At 39.2% G+C, this 26,329-nt stretch overlaps 1 protein-coding gene across 2 annotated transcripts in view; it reads right to left on the reverse strand.

Moving 5' to 3' along the window:
• IQUB (IQ motif and ubiquitin domain containing) overlaps positions 1 to 26,329 on the reverse strand; it is a 259,797-nt gene that overhangs the window by 110,793 nt on the left and 122,675 nt on the right. Inside the window, exons 13-14 of one of the 2 annotated variants that reach the window (XR_003795297.1) lie at positions 25,708 to 25,831; positions 23,524 to 23,564 (exon numbers count right to left, since the gene is read on the reverse strand). The gene's annotated coding sequence lies outside the window, so the exon portion shown is untranslated. Of the gene's footprint in view, positions 1 to 23,523; positions 23,565 to 25,707; positions 25,832 to 26,329 lie in introns of those variants that run through there. The other variant, XR_003795298.1, reaches the window with a different exon arrangement.

The raw sequence follows: 26,329 nt of genomic DNA on the forward strand, positions 1-26,329 counted from the left end.
CTTACAAAAAAATAAAGGCTTCCTTTACAGGACCTAGAAATGTTGTGTCATGTCTCCTTTCTCTAAAAAACAAACCAAGAGAGCTTCCCTGCTGGTGCAGTGGTTGAGAGTCCGCCTGCTGATGCAGGGGATGGGTTCGTGCTCCGGTCAGGGAAGATCCCACATGCCACGGAGCGGCTGGGCCCGTGAGCCATGGCCGCTGAGCCTGCGCGTCCGGAGCCTGTGCTCCGCAACGGGAGAGGCCACAACAGTGAGAGGCCCGCATACCGCAAAAAAATAAAAATAAATAAAACAAACCAAGATTCCTGTGCTCTTCATCTTTTCAGATTCCTAGATTCCTTAGGCAAGGTCTATCTGCATCGGAGCACAGCCAACAGAAATCTGCATTCCTCACAGCAGCAATCATGCCCTGGTGGACCCGATACTGGCTGCAGCAGATCTGATAGATTTACATACAGTTGCTTCACTTTAATACCTCCTCAGCGTTTTAAAACAACAGAACTGCATGAAATACACAAAGTATATTGTTTATTTCTCAAAGTCTCAAAGTATAAAGCAGCTATAGCATGCAGATCAGACAGAAACAAAATCATATGGGTCAATGATTAATTGTGCTTGCTAACAATTTAGTGTCCACGTGGTCAGGCTGGTTAGCTAACATAAAGCCATTAGAGGGTCCCCAAAGTGCTCTTCCTGTCCCCAAATTATTGCCCTTATGTATTGCTATCTTACCAACATTCTTCTCTCCGACATAGCCTGAAATTCCAACCAGCTCTTCTGGGCTATACAACTAGTTATTTATTTTCTTAGAAGCACTACTGAAGTTTATCAAATGGTTCAAGGAGGTGGCAGAGAAGTTCTCTTTATACATTAGCATGAATTATCATGTAAAATTAGCCCATATCACCTTGAACACATCACAGGTCCTAGGGAGATGGAAGTAACTAAGGTACAGGTTAACACGAGGGGGGTATTTGATATCTCCAATATCTGAAACTTCTGAAGACCTTTAGTATTTTTTTTCTTATTAGTCATTTTTTTTCTTGTGTTCTATAGCTTGGTAAGTTTGTAAGTGAATGTTGGACATAAGGTATGAAAACTTCCAGAGACATTTTGCTTCTAGTAGGCAGTTAGGGTAAGGAAAATTCCCCTTAATCCAGTCGGAAGTTGAAACTGAGCTAGTTTGAAGCTGAGTTTAGTCTGTGTGGAGGCCACTCTATTTCTGGTTGTCATTACTATTAAAAGAGTAACTCTTTAGGAGTCACAGCTGAAATCCTAGATTGTTAATTAAGTCTCTCCTCTGTAATGATCTTTGAATTACATTTTTGTCTCCCAAGGTCTGGTCACATTTCCAGCCAGTCAGCCTTCAGTTACAAATTGGCAAATGCCTTGAGGGGAAAAGCATCATGGAATGTTGTGTTCATTCACTTCCCTTCTCTTCAGCAATCTGGCCCTCAAGTCCTTGCTGCCTTAGAATTTCTCCAGTGTCTTCAAACAGATCGTGTGTGATGTGTGTGTGTGTGTGTGTGTGTGTGTGTGTGTATTTTAATCTAGCTTTTCTCTTTTCTAGTTTTTCTTGGAAAGGTGATCGGTCTGCTACAGGCTAGTCTGCCATAGCTGAAAGCAGATGTCTTAAGGGGTATCTGGAATTAACACAGCATATCAAGGGAGAGGCCATGGAAAAGGAAAGACAGAATAAGCTTTCATATTTTTGTGGATTCTTTTTCACTTGTGGGAGTTGCTTATCTACTCATTGACATAGCATTTTCTCAGAGTCCTCTTCATAGTCTCACACACTGTCTTCCCTCAAAGCACCAATCATTCAGAAACATTATGGCTGCCTGGATACCTTCTTGGCTATAGTGAATTATGGTCCATTTTTAAAAATCTTTCATTCATCCCTGTTGTGTGGCCTCTGGCATTCTTTGAAGAAAACTACAGAGAAATAAGTATCATCCCAATAATTTTTAATAACAAAGGATAAGTGGTAGTTCTTCCACATGCTTGGAAAAAATCATAGACCCATGGAATCAGAAGGGAATTTAGAGAACACAGTCTAGTCTCTCACAAAGAAGCCGACTTGCCCGAGGTCCCACACTGTTTGGAGGAAGGAACAGCATTGTCTTCTTCCTGTCCAGTGCTCTTTCAAAAATACTCCATTGCTCACAGTAAAGCAGTTACTTCATGGGAAGACCTATGTTGACTGATAACTCTTAGATTCTACATCTTAATATCCTCTCCAGAGAAAAAATCTTTTGTGATTGTTGCCTATCAATCTCATCCCATACCCTAAACTTTCTCTTTAAGATTCTGGTCTAGGCTGTTCAAGGATGACTGTGATTTTCAAACTTACAGGTTGCTGTGTAAGTTCAGTTCTCCATTTTCATGCAGGAAGTTTATTAGGTAAGCTTGTAGGGAAGTGTAAGAAGAAGGATTGGGCAGAGGGAAGGTTTAAACCAGATAAAGTTACAGCAAAGGCTCACTCAATAGTGCGGGTACACTGGAGCAGGGATGGTGCCCTCACAGTCGTCCTAACTTAGGCAAGGGGGACATCTTCATGTTTCTACCTGGATACATCAACCAGTCAAATGATGCAGGCTGACCTCAGGGCAAGGGTGTGGCCTTGAGCCGGGTGGTTCTCTTTGGTGAAGGACATTTCCCAGAGAGGAACTGAACTGAGAGCCATTAAATGATAAATCTCTCAAGCCCCATTCCTGGAAGGGGAACCTGGGAAACACAATACAGCATCTACTATGGGTTCTTAATTAAACCAAAATCTAGAACAAGTAAAAGTTAAAAGGATGTCATTAAAGATGAAATCCAAACAAACTAAAATGCATCTGTATTCGTCTCTGTTGTCTTTGAAATAAATAGCAGACAGCAATAGTCTGAAAGTGAAATAACCTAGTGATTTTATTCATAAATATTTTACACTTGTTATCAAAGACAAGCCATTGAGGAGGCGTGTAAACTTCACATTCATCTGTCTGAATGAAGGATATCAGAGTTCAGGTAATTGCTTTCTAAAGAGTACCTTCACTGCTTTCATGTTCCTTGTGCGAGTTTTACTGAGAGGCTTAGTAAAATAATTGTATTGAAGTCAAAGGAACTAAAAAGCAGACATCATCCTCCAGTCCTGCATATCACTATTTTAAGAGCTGAGTAAATGTTTATTTTATAAGAACAGTCACTGTATAGTCAAAAAGGAATGACGGTATTTGACTTTAGCAATGACTGCAAGTATCCATTAATATATTAAATGAAAGGAATTAATGTTCTTCAGTAGAAGAACTATCATGTTAATAGCCTTATTGAATTAGTTTAAGAACATGAATATAGTACATGATCTCTAAAACTGTCAAATTCCAAATTTTTTAAGACATAATTTAAAGGATCAATAAAGACAATTTTTATAATGATATATTTATACACAATTCCAACTTTCTCAGTTTCAGCCAAATTGAAAGTAAGTTTTTATTGCCATCTTGAAATTCTAAAGAATATATCCTCTTAGTCCTTAAATTACCTTCAGCTGTGTGTGTGTGTGTGTGTGTGTGTGTGTGTGTGCACGCGCGCGCACGCAGGTATTCTTAGAAGTCAAGTTGTACAGGCTATGTGTTTGAGGTCATTACATTCTTAGAGAGAATGGAGAAAAAATATTTCTATATGAGAACATCAAATAAGAAATTAAGGAGCAATGTGAAGAATGGGAAAATCTCTTATTAATCTGCGACTCCTTTAACCGGTCTAAGAATCCTGATTTTTCACACCCAGTCTGATTTAAAAATAAAATTGGATGATTGGAGGACTAGAAAACCATCTGATTTTCTTGGGTTCTCAAAGTCTATAAGTCACAAAAGAACCCACATAAAATTAGCAGGTATATATGTATAGTGTGATTCAAGGAATATCTCAAAGCCATACCTGATTTTAGATGTCCTTCCCCGAATGAGCTCCCAAAGTTTTGCCTTTTAATCTTTCCAGAAGTCCCCTCTATTGGAGGAACTAATGGGAATGCTGTCATCATTAAGCATGATACTTGGAAGGAAGCCCAGGCATTAGGGTAATTTTTATGCACTTAGTATCCTGCTTAGTATTTGATACTTAGACATTTTTTGTTGTTGTTAACACCGAGCAATTTGGCAAATTATCTATTGGAGAGCACTGAGGAGATAATAGAGCCAAGTGGGTACTTTTCAGTTAGGAAGGAAGGACTATGAAAAGACTGGCGGGGAGGGTGGTGGGCATTTGATGGAGAAAGCGTGAGTAAACATTGCCAGGAGTTGAGAAGCACATAAAGACATACTTCATAGATTTCACAGTTCTCCCTGATGCCAACGCTGTTAGCTGGCCTCCTATTTTCTACTGTTCTCTCCAGTGATAACTTTCTCTGACCTACACTGTGGGGTCCTTGAACCTTTTCTATCCTCTTATACCTCTTATATTTGAGAATGTTAACATGCTTCCAGTTCCTTTCTCTTCTTAGCACTGAAGACTTACTTATTCCCAAGCACAAACAAGGACCACAGGAAGAAGTAAAAGTTAAAATGTTGCCACTTACAAGCAAAGTATTTGCTACTTATGTTTCACTATCAATGGAATAAGAAACAATATCAAGAGCAAAGAAGTAGCTTATTGTCTTCTGTTTTCAAGCTAAGTATGTATTCTTTCCTCATTCATTCCTAACATGGATCGTTAAGGACAAACCGATATGATTATACCTTGTAACTACTGCCACTTTTGTAGTACAATATTCTGTTGAACAGTTCTCTGATGATTCCAATAATTGCTCTTCTCATATTAAGATCCTCTGGTTCTAAATATTTGATAAACCCTGAACCAAAGCTTTTATAACTTTTGGTCAAGAAATGGGAAAACATTTTCTGAGGAACCAGTCTAAATGCTCAAAGATAGATTTTTAAGTCATAATGGCCTTCATAATTGTATTTTTGAAATGAAATTCATAATAAGTATCTCAGTTGAGATACAGATGAGTTTCTGCTGTAGTTATAGTCTTCTTTTATGTGAGGGTTATTAATTTGTGAGCTGGTTATACAGAAGCTAATCTGAGCATTGATCTGACTACATACATTTTATTTAAAATATTTCATGTGTATCATGTATAGTGATGGAATTAAAATTCTGGAAAAAATGTGTGTGTGTGTGTGTGTGTAAACTGATATATGTATGGGGAGAAACCTATTCATGTAAATACTGTAAAATAAGAAATTTTAATGAGCATACCTCAGAAATTTGAATACTTATCTATAGACAGCAGCTAAACACAAATTTCTAACATGATTTTTCAAAGCCCATTACTGTTTAAATCCTAAAAATAAAAATGCACGTGGTCACATAGTACTGCTTCTTTTTAGGCTCTGGGTATTTGAGTAGAAAAGGCTACTATCTAAAGTTCTAAGAGCTAAACGTCACAGGCACAATAGAACTTTAAATGTTCTGAGATTTAATGTGAGCAGTTTTCTTGCTCTTTTGCCTAGCTGGTAAATCATTTACTCCAGTAGGCAAAATTTTTCTTTAAAAAATGCTTCTTTTAGAAAAAATACCTCAAAATAGAGTTGAAATAAAAGTACTGTGTACTTGCTCTGGATACAAACCTACCAAAATAGAAATGAGTGGTTGGCTTTTTAACTAAAAACCCAGTGGGAAAACAGGAGGAAGGAATTTTAAGTAAGAAAAATGTATCTAAAAATCCCTTCTACTAAGTAGAAGGAAAACTACAAGTTATTGGATAAAGAGAGTTTACACTTTGGTATTAGTGGAAGTAGAGAAGTATACATTCTGTTCCCCAAACACCTGGAGGGCAAAATATCTATTCTGGAGTTGAATATCTATACCTATTCATTCCCTGCCCCCAAGCTCCAGCAACAGAACAGTCCTACTGGGATCTGACAGTCCTGAGTGCAAGTTACAAGCATTCCAACAATACCTGTGTGTACTTCCTATACAGAATGGAGAGGAAAATAATTTTCAGAACCAAAATCATAAGCAGAGAGAAGTGTTACATAAAAGAGGAAGCCAAACCTCTACCACAACTAGATGTTTCTCTTTGTGTCTCAAAAGAAAAGTTAGTCTATTTTCCTTGTCACCCTGTTAATTCATAGACTTGACATCACTCTGAATTTCATGTCACATGTGTTTACTCCCACACAGACACACCTATATATCATGATATTTCCTTGGTTTGTGGACGCAGCACTCCAGTCTCTGCCTCTATCTTTCCATGCCCCACAGCGATGCCTGCTGATGGGAGAGGCTGGCTTGGGACTGGATTCTGTCTCCAGCAGATGCCTTGGCTGTGGTAGTATCGTCAGAGCTCACGACTTTACCAGCAGTCATCACCACGAGGACCACTTCGTAAGAGTTCCCTCCCCTCAGTGTCTGTGCTGCAGTTGGTCACTACGTCTCGCTTTAAGCCATCAGCCAGCATCATTATGTTTGGTGTTCATTGTGCAAACCCTCCAAACTCTTCAAATAAGAAGAGCTGTCTAATCCACAGATTCAACCAGGACTCTTCTGAGCACTGACCCTTAAGTGCCATCCAAGGAGATTTTTAAAAGCTGTCACTGTTAGGATTGAAGTTTTAAATTTTGATATGTGATGGAGACTTTATTGCCATATAACACGATTCTCAGGATTTCAACATTTACATCTGCAAAATACCCCATTTTATGCAATATTTTAATTCCTAATAAAACAAGAAATAATCCATTAATACAAAACGTAATGTGTACAACTACCCATGCCATTGATAACAAGAAAAGAGAAAAATAGACTGAAGTGTTCCCAAAATTGAAGAGGAAAGAAAGAAAAAGAAAAACAATAGGAAAATTCATTATCTTAGTTATTACAGCAAAATTATACTGGTAACTTCGAAAGATGTAAACAACACCAGAAATCATCCTTTCAGCAGAGACGTGAGTCATAAATGAGTTTTCATCATTGATATGCTTGTCCAAAGCGGTAATTTAGAACTACTGCTACCAGCTCCGGATGTATGCAGAATGCTAATTATGAATTAAGTGGTGAGCAGATGCTTGGAAATAAAAGTTTGCCCTGGGCTGCCAGGAGCCTAAGGACAAAGCTAACAGTCCCTATAAACCATTAGTTTAAACACGGAATTGTCAATACAATTTTCTAATTTTCTAAGCATCAATGACCGTGACATAAAAATATGGATTATTTTAAGAAAAGAAGCTGTCTCTGATACATAATCCTTTTTGCTTTTCTTTCTGTGGATCTGTGCCTACTCTGAATATTTTAAAGCAGCAACTCAAGATTAATTCACAAGAAAAAGAGAAATAGGCTAGTGAAAATTGTATTTATTAGCTCACAGCAAGGAATATGTGCTTAAAATGGGATTTATTCTTTCTGATTGCTATGGAGTGGACACTTAATTTTCTCCCTAAAATGAAATGAAACTTTTAGAAGATGTATGGCTGCTGAGAGAGCAGTTTCTCACATGCCAAGCTATGTTAGCAAAGTTAGGAATAAATCATCAAAGAAATCTGACTAGTACTACAGAGTTCACGCAAAATAATATTTTACTTTCTACCCACATGAAGCATCTGTAGGACAACTAGTGTTACTGAGTTCGCTGCATTCTATAAAATAATACCCTTGAATCACAGACAATTAGTATTCTTCCTCTTTTCTTGGTGCTTACGTTAGTCCTTTTGTACCTTCTCTTCTTCTCGTCCTCTCTCCCTTGCTACTTCTCCAACAATACCTTCCTTATTCTGACACCGGAAGGTTTGCTCAGCTATCCTCACGCCCTCAGTTTTCTCCCCTCCTCATTTCCCCTCTTTCACTGGTATTACTGCTGCTACCTTAGAAGCCCCTGTAGATGACAATGACCGTAATCACAGACATGTCCTCCATCTTTCCAGACTGTTGTCACAGCATGTATCAAATGGTATTGTTCGTTTAGAATGAGAACAATGACTGATATTCTTTTTACAAATAGGCTTAGATTTCTACCCTTTTTGCCTGAATGTATATCGAGATTTTTAACCAAAGAAATTGAAAAAGGTTTGACTAACATAAAGTAAAAGTTTTGGGTTGAAGGGCTGCCTTTGCTATTTTATGGCTTCTAATAAATATTTCACCATTGGTTGAGAAAAGAGATTCCTGGCCAATGAAATACACTATGAGTCCCTTTTATATTAAAAAACAACAACAGCAACTCAGTCAAGTAGGGTAAAATCCCATTATGACATAAGGAGAAAAGGTAATAACAGCTGTTACTTTTCGAGGGCTTATATTATGTGTCAGAAACTTTGCATTTGCTATTTAACACACACACAACCCTGTGACGTTGCTCTCCATTGTGCTATCTCTGTTCCAGCAATGAGCATACTCAGTCTCTGAGAAGTTACAACATTTGTCAAGTTCTACTCAGCCTCTCACAGCCTCAACATCTATTCCATTTTATTTGCTCCCCATGACTTAATGATATATTAGACTAATTTGAGAGACATGATTTTATTATGATAGAATAAAATCTATTATATAGGCAAATGCTTTATAACAGACTTTTACTATATTTTAATTTCTTTCCTATAATTCTTACTAGTAAATGGCTCTGGATCTGAGATCTTAAATCATAAGACTGGAATCTACACTTTTTTCCCTTAGTGCTGCTTAAAACTCTCTCTCTTTGCAAAGCTTACACATTTCAGGGAAAGCCAAACTTATCACCTAGGTACCAGGTTCTGCCACAAATTTTTTGCTAACTCATGTTCTGTTTAATCCAAGGGGCAGGGAAATAGAGAGATTTTTCCTTATTCATCAGAGTGGCAATTCTGATGGTGAGGAGAATGCTGTTGAGGGAAAAGCACAGCCGAGTGCCAGACAGCTTGCTCTTTGGAAGGAAAATGGCACACATTTTCACTCCGGGAATTCAACTTGTCATGGGGTAGTCATGTAACAATGAAATCAAGTTAATTATCTCTTCTTTCTATAAAAATGTGCTCTGGACATACTAGTTAAACATTAGGACTTGGAGGAATCAATTTTCTAAATGCCTACCTCTAAGAATTATTGCAGAGGGGGAAGAGTATATAGAAATTATTCGAAGGTGAAGTTGTATTAACAGAAACAGGGCTCTTGTGCTCACATGATGTATAGATCGCTTGAAGGAAAGGGTGTGTTGATTCTTCATACTCATTGTCTACAAGGCACAGAGAGTTGGTGATGATTGAGAGAGTTAAAGTCAATCAAGAGAGGCATGAAAGTGTTGTTTTTCCTCAGTAGAACCCCAAACCCCTTAACACCACAGACCTTGTCTTATTAACCTTAGCATTGCCAGAGTCCAGCACAGAACCCAAGTAGTTGCTCAATTTGTGTTGAATGAACTGAAACAAAGTGAAAATCAAGTGAGATAATTAGAGTAAATGCATCTCTAATGAGAAATTTTATATATGGTATTATAACATTTAATACATAATTCTTATTATAACATATGCATTTAGTTAATTTTTACAACCATAAAATATGTACTATTTTATCCCCCATTTTATAGATGGGAAGACTGAGGCAAGGAGAGTTTCATGAATTTTTCCAAAGTCACATAGCTAGTAATGGGTTCACCTGGGATTTGACCCCAGGGTTCTCTTGCCCCAGAGTCCACATTCCTAACCATTTGGCGATACTTGCCCCTGATAAAGTCTCATAAGAGAATGTTTTCCTCAGGCCCTGTGTACTTGGTCATGCATGCAGTTGTTATATTTCTTACTATGCTGTGAACTCTTGAACTCTTCTAGGAAGGGTCCGAGGGCTACTCACCTTTGAATCTGGTCCAGCAGCCCCTTGAACATACTGGTCTGTTTAGAGTTGAATAAATATATCAAAACAAAATCCTCACCTCAGAGGAAAAGATAACTGTAGTGGGAAACTTCAGAGGTAGCACAGTGATTATGCTTGAGTTCTGGATTCTCATTCACTCAAATATTTCATGACTAAGATCCCCTAAGAAAGGAAAAGTGGGGCAGTACCCAAACCAGGACCTAGACTAAACCAAAGAACCCTGAGCTCTTTGGGGAAAACCTGAAGCACACGGAAGGAAAGCACAGTTGTCTCAGAGTCAGGCTTAACCTGGAAACACTCCAAGCAGTTTGTTTGGAGACAAGAACAATAACAGGTGGCTCAGAAATGTCTGCCAAGTGGTAACATACAGGCGGAATCTCTTCCTGTTGGGGCCTTTCAGTGTCTTCCGTGTGCAAATTGATTATTAGTTTACCAGATTAGTTAGCTGGCACCTGTGGAATAACATACGGAGTGGGGAAGTGTTAGTGGGTGAGTGAAGGACAAAATGTAAATGGCACACAAATAATGGCCTTCAGGTACCAAAGAGCCCAATGGTGGGAGGCGGCCTCAGGGCTAAGCAGGCCTCTGATGATGGGGAGCCTGAAGAGACACCTGGCCATTATTCGTATTCGTAAGTGTGGGTTATAGAGATGTTTTTGGTAATACACATAAGGGATAAAATACTTTACTAGGTGTAGGAAGACCTGACTTTTCTACAAATGGTGTAACATTGAGCAAGTGGCTACATTTCTTTGTGTCTCGGTTTCCTCATCTGTAAAATAGGATTAAATAATTCCTGTGACTCCTTCCAGCTCTAACATGCTGGAGAATCTATTGCGAGTCATCAGGGCCAAAGTCAGCTTTAATCACTCAGCACTCAAAAAACAAAACAACAAAAAAGAAGGAAAGGAAGGGAGGAAGGAGGAAAGAAAGAAGGAAAGAAAGAAAGAATTGGCCAAGAGCTTGCAGTGTCCGAGAAGGTGGAAGGCCTAACCCAGCCCTCCCCCTGTACTGTCCACTACTCCCTTTGCCCTTCATGAAGTCCCGTTTCAACATCTTCAAAAGCTACCCAGAGCCATAAGCAAACAAAAATATACAATTAAATTCAAAATTAGTGAAAATCTTTTCAAAGGAGGAATTGAAAAAGGATATAAACATTTACACTCATTTTAGAAATCCCTTCAACTATTAAAAATAAAACATTGCAAAATCAAAAATAGCTCTGAATTGTACAGCATTCTGCCATGCTGAGGTTTAGCACTGTATCAAATATGCAGACGCAGTGAATAACTATCTTCTGGGCTCTCTAAGGGTCCAAAGTTTTCTAAATTCAAGTCCATCTTTTCCTCTAAGAAACTGATAAATCTGAGATGAAAACAAGTTACCTACACAGTAGGACTCTCGAATCATAGTCTATTTATTTACAAATCTGTATTGTTCCTACAACATATGGTTTGAACAGAGACATCAAAAAGTGAAGTCAGCATCAGGTCTTGGGCAGAGCTGCCATAGAGCGAGCTCAGTTTCCAGGTCTGGGATGTTCTCAGAGAAGCATCCACTCCCAGGCTGCTCAAGCACAGGCACTCCTGTTTTAAAAACACATCTACAGATCTCCACTTTCCCTTTCCCCTAAGGATAAATTAAATTCATGGTTTACACACCAGGTTAAAAAAAAAAAGACCCTCCCTGTTCCAGTGGTCCTTCCTTTCAAGAATATTGTCTTGCATGGCTATTCCCATACTATTTGGAACGATAGATGGCAAGGCCCACCAGACATAATGACAGGAATGAGTGGTTGGTTTGTCTTCAGGCGCGTCCTCTCGCACATTTCTGATGCCTCTGATCTTCCTCATCGTAGTGACCCAATCTCAGCCTCTCTGTTCCCTCCCTCTGCCTCCCAGTTGTTCAAAGCACCCTGGTTTGGTCTCGTCTTGCTCTGTCCCCATCCCTGCTGCTGGGAGGATGTGGCACTGAAAGGGCTACTTGGCAGTTCACTCCAGCAGACTTCTAGGGTATTAACACTGGAGCACAGAAGTTTCATTAGAGGACCTCCAAATGTCAATATCTTTGCTAGATATCCTGTTTATGCACTGCCCCCCCCCCCATCGTATCTTTTCTCCATTCTTCTCTGTCTTACTCTGGGTCCCAGGAACTACATACCTGGGCTCCCTAAAACAACTGCAGTCTGGTGGGCAGGCACTAGGAGGATGTTGGTGAGTGGAAGGCAAAGGTTAGGGTATCATCCCCGCACCAAATTCTCTCCCTACTCAGCAAGAGTCTGTAGCAGTGTATGTAACTCCCCACACTTCAGTTTCTGCTGTGAGGGCTTTGTTCCACTGTTAGACTTCTCACTGGCCTGTATTTCCCTCCATTGTCCTTTCAGAGCTGGGGATATAATGGCTTCCTACCGATGCTGGTTGCTAGGTGACTCATCATCCCTCATTTGTTCATTTACAGACTGTAAGTAGTTCCTCTATTAATGTCTCTTCATCTGAATCATCTAGAGTGAATCTGCTTTCCTGCCAGGACAGTATCCATAGGTGTTTTCTTTGGAACACTTCGGTTCCTCCAGAGAAGAAATCCGTAATATTTATCCAGGGGATAGGGGAAGCATATACCTGACTCTGAATGCTCATACAGTAAGGAGCACTGGGGTAGGCATTCAATTTTCCATATTGTCTTTATTGCCTCTTTATCATTTATCATTTTATTACAGTAGCTCTTCCTTGTCTGCTGTTATCCCTGGTGCTTTTGAGATTTACCCCCTTCAAAGGAAGTTTCTGGGACTTCCCTGGCAGCACAGTGGTTAAGAATCCACCTGCCAATGCAGGGGACATGGGTTCGAGCCCTGGTCCGGGAAGATCCCACATGCCGCGGAGCATCTAAGCCCGTGCGCCACAACTGCTAAGCCAGCGCTCTAGAGCCCGCGAGCCACAACTGCTGAGCTCATGTGCCACAACTACAGAAGACCGCACGCCTAGAGCCCATGCTCTGCAACAAGAGAAGCCACTGCAATGAGAAGCCCGCGCACTGCAATGAAGAGTAGCCCTCGTTCGCCGCAACTAGAGAAAGCCTGCGCGCAGCAATGAAGACCAAATGCAGCCATAAATGAATAAATAAATTTATTTTTTTAAAAAAGGAAATTTCCAGTTTCTTGGTGGGGTTGGGATACAGGGAATGGAAGAAAGGATCATTAGGTCTGATTGCCTTTCAGAGATTTTTGACCAATGCTTGTTTTTTCAGCCCCTTGTCTCATCCCAGTCTTGTTGCAGCAATAGGTGCCTTTAAGTTCTGAATTTTTCCCAAGTTCCATGGTATGAACTAATCTGCCTCTTATTGGTATATGTATTCAATGCTATAAATTTCCCTCTAAACACTGCTTTCTCTGCATCCCCAAATTCTGATGAGTTGTATGTTCATTTTCATTTAGTTCAAAATATTTTTAAGCTTCTCTTGAGAGTTCTTCTTTGATCCATGTGTTGTTCAGAAGCGTGTTGTTTGACCGCCAAGCATTTTGAGAGTTTCCAGCTATTTTCTGTTTTCGATGTCTAGTTTAATTCCATTATGAGCTGTATGATTTCTATTCTTTTAAATTTGTTAAGGTATGTTTTATGGCACAGAATGTGGTCTGTCTTGGTGAATGTTCCATGTGAGCTCGAGAAGAATGAGTATTCTGCTGCTGTTAGGCAAAGTGCTCTATAGATGTCCATTATATCCAGTTTATTGATGGTATTGTTGAGTGCAGCTATGTCCCAACTGATGTTCTACCTGCTGGATCTGTCCATTTCTGATGGAGTGTTGAAGTCTCCAAGTAGAACAGTGGGTTAATCTACTTCTCCTTGCAGTTCTATCAGTTTTTACCTCATGTATTTTGAGGTTGTGTTGTCCTATCCATGTACATTATAGATTGTCATGTCTTCTGGGGGCAGAGGGGAAAAACAAAAAGGTCAAATAGGGACTTTTATGAAGTTTACCAAGTGTTTTGTGTTATAAAACCTCTCTTTCGTGTCCTCCAAAAATCTTCCAAACAACAATATAAAACTTGTTTTTTTTCACTTATGATTTCTGGCTTGGATAGGCTTTAAGGGAAAAGGGCTGAATCCCATTATGAGTTAATGCCACACATGGAGACAAGCAGCATTTGAGCTCTGTTGCTCTTTATTTGCTTCCTTTATTTCTTTTTCTTCCCTTTCTTCCATTTGACAGCTATTAACTATGGACTTAGGAACTATACTATGGATTATAAATCTGTGCTTTCAGTACATTTACAATACAGTTGAAGACACTGAGAATAGCACTGACATTATGGAAAAGTGAGGAAAGTGTGTGAAGTGTGCAGCAGAGGAACAGAGAGAGTGCTTGGTGTAGAAATGAACACTGTCTCCGTCCACAAAGGGCCCACATTCTAGACAAGGGAGGGTAGAATATAGGACCAATAGAAGCATACAGCAGGAGACAATGCTCCAGACAGTGTAAAGGCAAGTGCAGGGACGGCAAACCTGAAGCTGGGTGACACATTCTGGGGTACCCATTCGGTATGAGTGCAGGCAAGCGTACAAGTGGGAAACTGTGCAAGGTGAGCCTAAGAGCAAACTGGAGGAACTAGTGTGGTTTGAACTTCATTCTGAAAACTGTGGAGAGATATTCAAGAATTTTAGGATGAGGGGTAGGATATAAACAGATTTAGATTATTAGAAGACCGCTTGGCAGCACCACAGAGGATAATGAAGTGGGGCAAGACGGGAGGCAGGGAGACCAGGAGAGAAGCGACTGCAGTGCAGTCATCATAACCACTATCCACGCTGATGAGGCTCTAAGAGTGGCAGGGGATCCAGCGATGAAGCAGAGAGGAGGGAGGATGTTGCAGTGGGTGGTTAAAATCTACAGAATCTGGTAATGGGTTGTCGGTGTGGGGGAGAAAGCAGAAGTGAGGCTGGAGATTGCGGAAGGGGTGTGAGGAAACCACTGGATCCCTCACTGAACATCCTGGGAAACCACCTACTGCACTGCTCAGTGTCCCATATGAGAGTAACAGCAAATGCCATCAAGTGTGTAGTCTTGTAATCGCATATAAAATGCAGCTGAATAGGCAAATCTGTAGAGACTGAAAGTAGAATCCTGGTTGCAAGGGACTGGGAGGGAGGGGGAGAGGGAAATGAGGAGTGATTGCTAATGAATAATAGGGTTTCTTTTGTGGGTGATGAAAATGTTCTGGAATTCAATAGTGATGATGGTTCCACAACCTTGTGAATACGTTAAATGCCACTAAAGTGTAAACTTAAAAAAAGTTAATTTTATGGTGCATCAGTTATAGCTTAATTTAAGTCTCAGGGCCCAGATGCCACCAACTAGACCATGTGGGGCACCTCTTTTTCCTAGAACCTTTGGACCAGTGCACTATCCTCTGAGCTGGGCTCAGCTCATCTCACTGGAGACCTTCTGTCTTCACCAGTAGAAACTCTGGGTAAGATAGTGGCCTTAATCATATATCCAGAGAAAACTCTCTAATTCAAAAAGACACATGCACCCTAATGTTCATAGCAGCACTATTTACAATAGCCAAGATGGGGAAGCAACCTATATGTGTGTGTCAGACAGAGAAAGACAAATATCATATGATATCACTTATATGTGGAATCTAAAGTATGATATGAATGAACTAATTTACAAAAGAGAAACAAGCTAACTCACAGACATAGAAAACAAACTTATGGCTACTAAAGAGGGAAGGGATAAATTAGGAGTTTGAAACTAGCAGATACAAACTACTATATATAAAATATATTTATATATAAAATAGATAAAATAGATATATTTTATATATCTATTATATATAAATATATGTAAATATATAAAAATAGATATATAAATAAATATATATAGATATATAAATATTTATATAAATATATAAATAAATATATATAAATATATATAAAATAGATAACAAGATCCTACTGTATAGCACAGGGAACTATATTCAATGTCTTGTAATAAACGATAATGGAAAAGAATCTGAAAAAATATATTGATATAGATACAGATATATAGATCTATAACTGAATCACTTTTCTGTACACCAGAAACTAACACAACTTTGTAAATCAACTATACTTCAATTTAAAATTAATCAATCAATTAATTAATTAGTTATTTTTTAAAAAGATAGTGGTCATCTACAGCTTCTCTTATCCTTAGAGGGGTAGCCTATTATCCATGGACAAAAATAGGGGGAACAGGGACAGAAGACAATCATTCCAACCAGCCCAGATAAAAAGTGTCTGCAGGGCTTCCCTGGTGGCACAGCGGTTGAGAGACCGCCTGCCGATGCAGGGGACACAGGTTCGTGCCCCGGTCCGGGAAGATCCCACATGCCACGGAGCGGCTGGGCCCGTGAGCCATGGCCACTGAGCCTGTGCGTCCGGAGCCTGTGCTCCACAACAGGAGAGGCCATAGCAGTGAAAGGCCCGCGTACCACAAAAAAAAAAAAAAAGTGTCTGCAGATTCTAGCTGACGAGAGACCATTTTCTGTAGGACACCGAAACTTAGTTTGTCAAAGAAGTAAATGCACACACAAACACACACCAAACATATATCTATCAAGGAACTGCAATCTTCATCTTCATTGTTTAAAACCTAATCAACTTCTCAGTTAGGTTAGAAAGTAATAATGGTATATTAAAATTTCATTTTAGTAAGATTGGAATGGGTTTCCTCTCCAAAAACTAAATACCACATGCCTTGGGCTAGCATGACACAGTGAAAGATCATGGGCTTCAAAGTCAATAAGATGTGAGGCTCACCACTGGTAGCTTGTGGTCTTGGACAAGTTGTTTGGAACACCATAAGCCTCTGTTTCTTTAACTCTAAATTGAAGATAATACCTACCTCAAAAGTTTAAATGCCGTAAAACGTGCAAAGTGTCTAGTGGCACTTGGCAAGATGTTTTCAATGAACATTATTCCATTCCCTGTTACGACAAAGAGGGTATAGTTCTCTGGGTTTATTTTCCTCTCTCTCTCACCTTCTCTCTCTCTCTCTCTCCTTCCCCCAGCCCATCTTTTCTCCCTCCCTTTCCCTCTCTTTTACATTCCTTTAAAAATCTGGATTGTCTGACTCTTGCACCAAAAAGGAGATATCAAAATCTAAGATTCTATGAGATTCTTTGAAGGTCTTTTTTAAAAAAGGAGAAAATACCATATTTTAATGTTTACTTGTTTCTATGAGTCGTATAAACCTAAAAAGAGGAAGATTCTGGTGGCTCAGTGATTTTCCATTTCTCATGCATAATAATGTAGCTGATAAGCCTCTCTGGCCCTTTCATCATTACTTTCATCCAAGCCATGTTCAGTTAGGATATCATTTGCATGTTGGCAAGATGGTTACTTTAATATGCAGTCATTAAAAAAAAACCCAGACAGAAAAATAGAACACCTTTTTTTTTTTTTTTTTTTTTTTTTGCGGTGCGCAGGCCTCTCACTGTCTTGGCCTCTTCCGTTGCGGAGCACAGGCTCCGGACGGGCAGGCTCAGCAGCCATGGCTCACGGGCCCAGCCGCTCCGTGGCACGCGGGATCCTCCTGGCCCGGGGCACAAACCCGCGTCCCCTGCATCAGCAGGCGGACTCTCAACCACTGCGCCACCAGGGAAGCCCTGGAACACCTTTTAATAACTGATGCATTAAATGGGGAACAGTTTTCTTTCATGAGAATATAGTACTTGACCTTCTGCAGAGACAAGTTCATTGAACCTAATTTTGAGAAACCGATTACATTTTTTCTAGCCAGAGATGGTTTGATTTGACTGAAGTCTGGTTAGGATGCAAAGAGGCTATTAAAATGACTTTTAGCATTTTTTCCAAAGAGCGATCCATTAATTGCTTGTGAATATTCATCCCTCAACCCTCCTACTCTATCAGGCTCAAACCAGCGCTGTAAGATTATGATGTTTTTATTGATATAATTAATAATAAATGTTACTCGTTAACTTGGTTATCGCCAAATTGGACATTTAACAAATGTACTCCGGGCCTTACCCTAGTGAATTTAAGATAAATATGAGGCAACATACGACCTGAAAAGATGAAATCAAGAGTGTTACTGTGGAAAGAAAAAAAAGTGGAGAAAGTGCTTTACCAAGTTTTGGAAAAGCTAAAAACAATGATTTTTAAAACTAATTCTCTTTAGGTTTCTCTGAACAACATGCTCAAATAATTTAAGATATCTGCTCAATATATAACATCAATTGAAATCTTAAAAGATAGTTTAAAGTACCAGAAGCAAGAAGAACCCTACAAAAAGCAATAATATGCAAAATGCAGAGACTGGATTATGAAAAAACAAAAACCTACCACTTTACTTCACTCCTCATTCTACAACCAAGAATCCAGCTCCTGTATAATCAGAAAATCTGAGTAACAGTAATGAAATATTTCTGCCCTACTGTAATGCTGCAAATTGGAACCTTGAAAATTGTACTCAGATGTGTACCAACGGATCTCAATTGCAAAACAGCATAAGGAACGAGATTTGCAAATGTAGTCTAAGGACCTAGAATAATATTTTAAATCAGGCTGCATTAACTTGGAATTTGTCCATGAGTTGACGTTTACCTTCACATTATTTGAAGGAAAAATCAGAATGTAGACAGAACTTTTCTTTTATTTAAAAAATAATAATAACAGCACCCTTCGATAGATTAGCTAGTAGCGCCGAAGACTGTAGACGTGATTTATGAAAAAACAGACGCTTTTCCAGCTTTCCAGCTCTAAACAATAAACTCTACTGTGCTAATCCCTGCCCCACATGAACACGTGGGGTGGGGATGGCAGGCAGGTGAGAAGCAGTAAAAGAGGTGGACACACGTGTCAACTTGGCCAGACATAATCACTAGTAGGTAGAGAGGAGACTGGGTTCCACGAGGCCAGGGAAATTACTGTCTTATCCCATTTTACAGATCAGAAACTGAAGCTGAGAGGTTACTTGTGCAAAATCCCACAGCTGGGAATCAATTCTAAGGGATTTTTTCCCCTAAAGCCCCCACTTTTCCTATTCCAACATCTTCAGAGAGATAACACAAGATTCTCGTAAAGTGGTTGATCAACAAAACGCTTCTATGATTAGCCTTCCTCCGGCTGGAAGACTGACAGCAGGCCAGGTGGCTCAAGGTTCCCCACCCTCCATTCTTTTCGGTGCCCCTCTACCGAGGAGGCTGTGCTTTTTCCTCGGTGCCCCTTGGATACACCAATGTGAACGGAGGTCTCAACAGCTAGAAATGAAGGTGCCCCATCTTCCCTCACATGTCAAGGTCACCTGTAAGCATCACTGTTAGGCACTGTGCAAGGGTTCAGAGAAATAGGGTACCATTCTTGTTAACAAGCTGCTTCCAGGCTGATTAGAAGACAAGGCAGGATCATCCTTGCTTTTATCCCCCCAGAATAAACATAATGAGAATATCAAGCAACTAGGGAGGAAAGTCAAAAGAGATATTTTTGGTCCAGGACTTTCAGAGGTCCTACAATATTAAACCACGTGGGTAGGAGACAAACTCCCAAATGCATGAGGACATGTGGATCTATGTAGGTATGAAAACATAATTCCTTTTCTGTGTCTCCTTTCTTGTTTTCAGTACTTTCACATCCCATGTCCTATTGCTCACCTGGTATGTCCAACTGCCTAAGCCCTACCTCGACTGTGTAGGATAAGTTTATGCTCAAGTTTAAGATAAGTTAAACTTGTAAGATGTTTATGTGTAGATAAGTTATGCTTATCTTTTACTTTCATTCCTTTCTTTCAAAACTCACCAGTCCTATTTCCCCATTCTCAGTACTCTGCTCTCTCCTGGGAAAATTCAAACCTGTGGGCTCCCCCAGACAAATATTATGTGTTTACAGTTACATACAGGGAGTTGCTTTTGCTGGCAGTATTAGCCATCAAGTTAGGCTATGTAGATATTTTTTAAAAGATCACAAAAGTCACTTCCAAAGGAGTGTTTATTTTATATTCTTGCTCAGACCATATCTAAGGACAATGGTTCCTAAACCAAACTATCTTAGGAAGTTTCTTTATCAATTTTATTTCACTTAAAAAAATGAAAACAATTAATATTCTTAATGAGGCACCTACCTTGACCTTTGTTCAAGTTCTTTTTTTAAGTCAAAAAAAAAAAAAAAAAAAAACCTGGGCTACCTTTTTTAAATTATTTAAAAACAATTCACTTTAGACACTTCAAATGTTTCAATATTTTGTGTATGACCCAATCTGCTTAATTAAAAAGACATTTACTTTGGCTGTATCTTCAAATTTTCACTGCATTTTACAATTACTGACCCTTAATATATATTGAAAACTGAGACCTCAATGTCTTTGAGGTCGCAGTATACCTGCACACATATAAAACAGACAAAGAGTCTTGTAGAAAAATCCTATCTTGAAGAAAATGTGAAAAAAATGGAAGACTAAACTAAGGTTGCCACTTAAATTGCGTACATCAAAATTTCAACAAATTCTTCAGTTGCTATGTAGTCATTAAGCTATTTGCCTGGTATAACCAATCTCAGTTCACTTCTATAAACCTGTGTAAGGGTTTCATATCCAAAATAAGGTATCAATAAGAATATTGGTAAGAAACAAAAGCTAACTATAACCAGCATAAACATGATTGGATTTGATATTTCCTTAAGAAATAACCCTCCAAGGTAAAGACTTATAAATAGACTGCTCAGACAACTATATTTCCTAAACCTTAACGAGCTATTTCTGGTGCCTTATGAAAGTAAAGCATTTTGAAATATAATTAACTTGAGAGAACTATGATCTTGGAAAATACTACATCTTTTAAGAGAAAGTACAATACTATAAGGGCTAAAACTTGATTCTGAATATAAAAATTTAATAGTAAAAATTTACCAGTGTGTTTCCATCACTGTCTAAGGGACTGGATAATTTTCCTTTAAAACTGAAGTCTTATAATGGAGATACGTGACAGTACTTCTCAGTTTTAATGATTGTTTTAATTGTCCCAGGAGATTGTGTGACTCCCAACTCTATAGCAGTATAGTTACTGAGAGGCCTTCTAGTATTGATTTTATTTTATAAATAAATTTACCTATAGGAAACACAATTTACTGACCAGATCCATGGAATTCTAGTCTACTTCTTATTATTTTTGTTATAAATTAATACACTGAAATTACTGTATATAAATAAAATCCTTCAGCATGACTCAATCTTCCAGATCTTACTTACCCATGACTAAAATGTGAAAATTGGGTTTCAGTATCTGCAAATTGCAGGATATGTGATCACCCCATCTCTAAGCAGACACCCTTTGAGACTCAGGCTCTGGAAAGCGTCTCTCTTTCACTTGGCACTTGCCTCATGACCATAGCAAATGTTATTTTTTAAGTTTAAGCGTCATTACTTTCACCATTTTTGCATGCATGTTTAGGACTAATTTCTATTACCTTGTTCTCACTTTTGGAAAAGTAAATCGCTCACAATATTTACACTGATGTCTTAAGAAAGCAAATTTGTAGTCCAGTAAATTTTAATAATCTGTGCCAGGCATCACTGTAGAAGGGGACAGTGCCCTGAAACCAATCAGTAAATGAAAGAGACTAACTCCCCAAACGTTATGGGGCTTCCATTTCTGGACCGATAAGGACTGTCTGTGGGATAAAGAGAGAACTGTTGCACTACAAACATTTAGGGCATTTGGGGCGAAAAAGCTCAGGCTGAGGCTCTTGGGCAGGCAGAACGTGCTTATTTCATAACCCACTTACTCACAATGACCAAAACCTATGGCCAGTTGCCTTTTTAAAAACTGTAGAAAATTGGAGGCAGATGATACTTTAGTGGTGATTAAGACAAATGCTTAATATTTCTGAAGATAAAAAGGTTTGCGAGAAGTTTCGGGATTTGCCTGCCATCACACTGTCTCCCAGGAGTAAACTGGGAGCATCCCTGTCGATTTAGAGCTTTCTATGGCCCCATCCTTCTTTCCATTTTAACTTGCACTGATGTACACAACTCATGCCCTTTAATCCTCTGTGGTTTCATCACTTAGAAGCACTATATTGAGTAGAGGTAAATAATTATTTTATGTAGGTCTAATTAAGTTCAAACTGACTAGCGTTGGCCCCAGACTTTCTGCATTCCTCGGAGTCAGTCTAATATGAGCAGTTGAATCTACTCAGTTCGACGTGTATTTGGGGGGTATATGCACCTGCTCAGGGTAGGAGAGAAGGAACTACCACTCTGCTGAGCAGAAAGTTTCGGCTGCCAAAAGAAAGTGGACCGGAACTAAGCCATCCCAGCTTGCAGGATAAAGGAAACACCCACAGCAAAGATAGCTGGAAATCAGGTTGACATGTACTCTGTCTTTACTTTTAGGTTAAAGAAAAAAGTCTCTGAATAATTGCTATACTGTGGTAAGTGGAACATGTATTTCTTCATTTTAAACAGTCCCAAATCGTATCTAAAGAATCTTTTTCCACAACAGATAAACATTAAATGAAGAATAACTCTTATCTAGTATATAAGTATATAGTATCCCACCATATGTGAAAATAACTTATGAGGTGTAATAGTTTTCCAAATGTTTCTTTTAATATCTTTTAAATAATTAGCTATAGGTTATATTTAAATGGCATCATGGAAATTTAGTTTTATTTGGGAGATAGGTTTGTCTACTATTTCTCCTTCCGCAGATCCAATTTAATTAACCCATTCTCTTCCTCAAAAATACATCACAGAAGTATGAGATCAGATGGCTCAGGGCAATTTGCCTGTGGGGACAACTCAATGCCTAGGACCTGTGGAGTGTGTCATTAGGATCATCTAGTATGAAGGACAATGCCTTTACCTCAAGTTAAACTAATGTCTCAGGTTAAATGATGCTAGGCAATCTTGAAGTCACCACTAAGATTTCAGGGCTCTTCCTGGAATTAATGCATAACTTTTCTTCATATTCATTCACTCACAAAACATTGATCGATCAACTGTAAGCCAAGTGTTGTGCTAGGTGTTAAGAATACCAAATCAAAAAAAAAAAAAAAAAAAAAAGAATACCAAATCAAATGCAACAGGAGCCTGCCCTTGAAGAGCTCATAGGCTGGTTCCAGGACTCTTATTTAGCCCAACACACCAGTGTTATTTAAAGCTGGTTTCCATTCTGATTGACCGACACCTATGTTCTACTGGTGTTTACATGTTTTGAAAATTCTCTACCACCTTGCTGTCTGTAACTGTAAATTTTAGGAGCATGGAAGAACTCAAAAACATGCCACTGAGTGAGATTTAACAGAGGTGCATACAAGGCCCAGTGGGAGAATCCAGCAAGGAGTGGTGAAAGTCACATGATGGCATTTGAGAAGGCTTCACAGAGAAGATATTAGAGCCGTAAATAATGAAGTTTGGGAGTGAGGGGAGGAATGGGGGAAGGGACTGAAGGGGTCGGAAAAGTCTGGGCATTACTGGAACTACCAGAGCATACTCTTTTTTACTGAATAATATTTGGAAGCAGCTCAAGTACTAATACCACATGAAACATAATTAAATATAGCGATTTCATTTAGTTGTTAAAAAGACTACCTTGGGCTTCCCTGGTGGCGCAGTGGCTGAGAGTCCGCCTGCCGAAGCAGATGACGCAGGTTCGTGCCCCGGTCCGGGAAGATTCCACATGCCGTGGAGCGGCTGGGCCCGTGAGCCATGGCCGCTGAGCCTGCGCATCCGGAGCCTGTGCTCTGCAACGGGAGAGGCCACGACAGTGAGAGGCCCGCATACCGCAAAAAAAAAAAAAAAAAAGACTACCTTTCACAGTTTCCCCAAATATTCAAGGACATCTGGGATCATTGTTTTAAAATAAATAAATAAGGTAAGAAAGCAGTAAATAACTGGAGAAGAGGAAAGACTGTAGCTCCAGAAATTGGTAAAGAGCTTCTTAGAAGGGCCTTCCTCTAATTTCCCCTTTCCTGGTTGCTGGCCTTCACTAGTCATTTAGCTCTGGCCGAGGATGCTCGGGAGGAACTGTGGAGAAGATGTCTTTTGGCTGCATGCCATCCTCTGAACTGCGCATGATAAAAACACTAAAGTACAATAATAATGGTAAATTATTCTGTCTTGTTCCAAATGATTTTAAACTGTTTTGGAGAGCTTTCAAATGCTTTTGAATTAAGAAAATAACTGCAATCCTAAATTTCAGGAACGTGACAAAACTTAAAATATCCTATTAATTTAAAGTTGAGGCACCTTTCATTCTTAATACATGTTATTTCACAAGTCCTTGCATATTTCAAGGTCTAAATAGATTTTTAAAAATGTTCTTAGAGCCTTAACTTCTTTATTTTAACAGAAATAACATAGACTCATACTTAAATGTATAAACTTAATATATATTCAAATATCCAATAACAGAGAATGTTTCATATTAGCTTGTTAGTTAAATTACATTTTGTGAGTAAACAAATTTAGAGCTCATGAATGAAACCAGATGGAGAACCAAAAGTATCAGTGTTTGCCATATTTTGACTGCAGACAGTGACTGAGGAATTTTAGCTATGCACCATGCCTCAACCCTGACCTCCAGAGGCCGTTCTAAGAATGACAGAAGGTTTCTAACATTTAAACCTTGACGGAACTTTGTTAAAGCTATCAAATTTGTCCACGTGCTTCAGTGAACCCGTCTCAGAGCACAGCAAACAAATGAGGAAATTATCCTGTCTTAATCCAGAGAACAATTCCAAACTATTACTTTAATTTCCAAAGCAATCCTTAATATTTTCCAACTGGCTGGAATTTCTAACCCATTCAAGTGTTACAAATAACTTTATTCACTCTCCCTTCCATTCTTTATGAAGAACGGTAACTCTATTCTCCTTACTTTTTATTATCAGCTAAATGAAGATTACCAGCAAAATGGTTCTCGGTTTCCCTGAATGATCCTTTAATCTTTTCCTACAAGTCTCATTTTCTAATCTCTTTTTTTTTTTTTTTTTTTTGTGGTACGCGGGCCTCTCACTGTTGTGGCCTCTCCCATTGCGGAGCACAGGCTCCTGACGCGCAGGCCCAGCGGCCATGGCTCACCGGCCCAGCCACTCCGCGGCATGTGGGATCTTCCCGGACCGGGGCACGAACCCGTGTCCCCTGCATCGGCAGGCGGACTCAACCACTGCGCCACCGGGGAAGCCCTCTACTTATTTTTATGAGTCTATTCTAAGACTTTTATTAGCTACCCAGTTAACATTAAACGTCATATGTTAATGATGAAAGAGATGAATTTATTTATAATACTTTAGGGAAATTTCATATTTCCTTACACATAAGCTACCAAAAGACCATCCTGGAAAATTGCAGTTAATTAAATGAACTAGCTACTAATGAGATCTAAACAAACAAACAAAGCTACTAATGCAATTTAAATAACTTGAAGAAATGTTACTTAAAGCTCACTAATAATCATTACACCCTCAAAGTGTTACTTGGACATACAAATATGAACAAGATGGTGTCAGATGCTACCCAAGATCGTGTTTTCCAGGAGTTGGCTACTAAAGCTTATGCTGGGCACACGTGGCCCACATTTGAAGAATAGAGAACTTACGACCAACAGGATCAATGCTTCTCGAAAGACTTGATGATAGACACCATTTTGGCAGAATCCCACATAACTACCACCACACCTCCACCACTACCCACCAAATTTCCACTTTCCCATTCCCATTGCAGAGGGTGGGGTGATATTATTATGACATATCACTTTGCTGAGAATGATACTGTGATCTATAAGAAATATATGTAGAACCAAAACTGAAGCGGAGTCACTTATGTTGGGGACAAAAAGGAGCTGGCGACACAGGTGCATTAAAGAAAAGCAAAGGTTAACCTTACCTAGTATCAGTTGGGAGATTGTACAGCTCTTCTCAGAAATCAGCAGAGGACACCAGCAATGTGCCAAGGTCAAAAGTCAGTTCACACCGCCTCTGGACTTTTTTGTTCCCCTAAGTCAGCTACCCTGATTCAAAAAGAAAGAAGACCGTCATGCAACCGGTCAGCTGAAAAAGACAAATAATTTCCGCATTTACCCCATAAAAACCCTTTAGCCTGTAAACAGCTGGGAACTCACTGCTCCCATAGCCTTGAGTTTCCCAGTTTGTCGGTCAAAACCCTTGCCATTAAACTCATCTTTGGCTTTGTTTTACTTGGTGTGCAGAGTTTGGTTTTTCACATATATATTTGGCCATTCAGATGACCAAAATATATTTCTCATATGTATTTTGTCTTCCTCCATGGTTCCTGGCTCACAGCTCCCCAAACCTTTGGAATTTCCTGAGTGAGTGACAAGAACAATGGCAGCATCTTTTGTTATATTTGGTCTCTTGTCCTCAGTTTCTGGAAGCACTTTAGAGTCATAAAGGTGAAATGGGTGTCTTGTTATATATAACAAGCCCTCTATCACTACTGGATTTATGTTAGGGAGATGATTTTGGGATAGCACATAAGGATGGGGGCT

The sequence above is a fragment of the Monodon monoceros genome, unplaced genomic scaffold, assembly GCF_005190385.1.
Source record: "Monodon monoceros isolate NGI ecotype Baffin Bay Population unplaced genomic scaffold, NGI_Narwhal_1 Super_Scaffold_2, whole genome shotgun sequence".
Lineage (NCBI taxonomy): Eukaryota > Metazoa > Chordata > Mammalia > Artiodactyla > Monodontidae > Monodon > Monodon monoceros.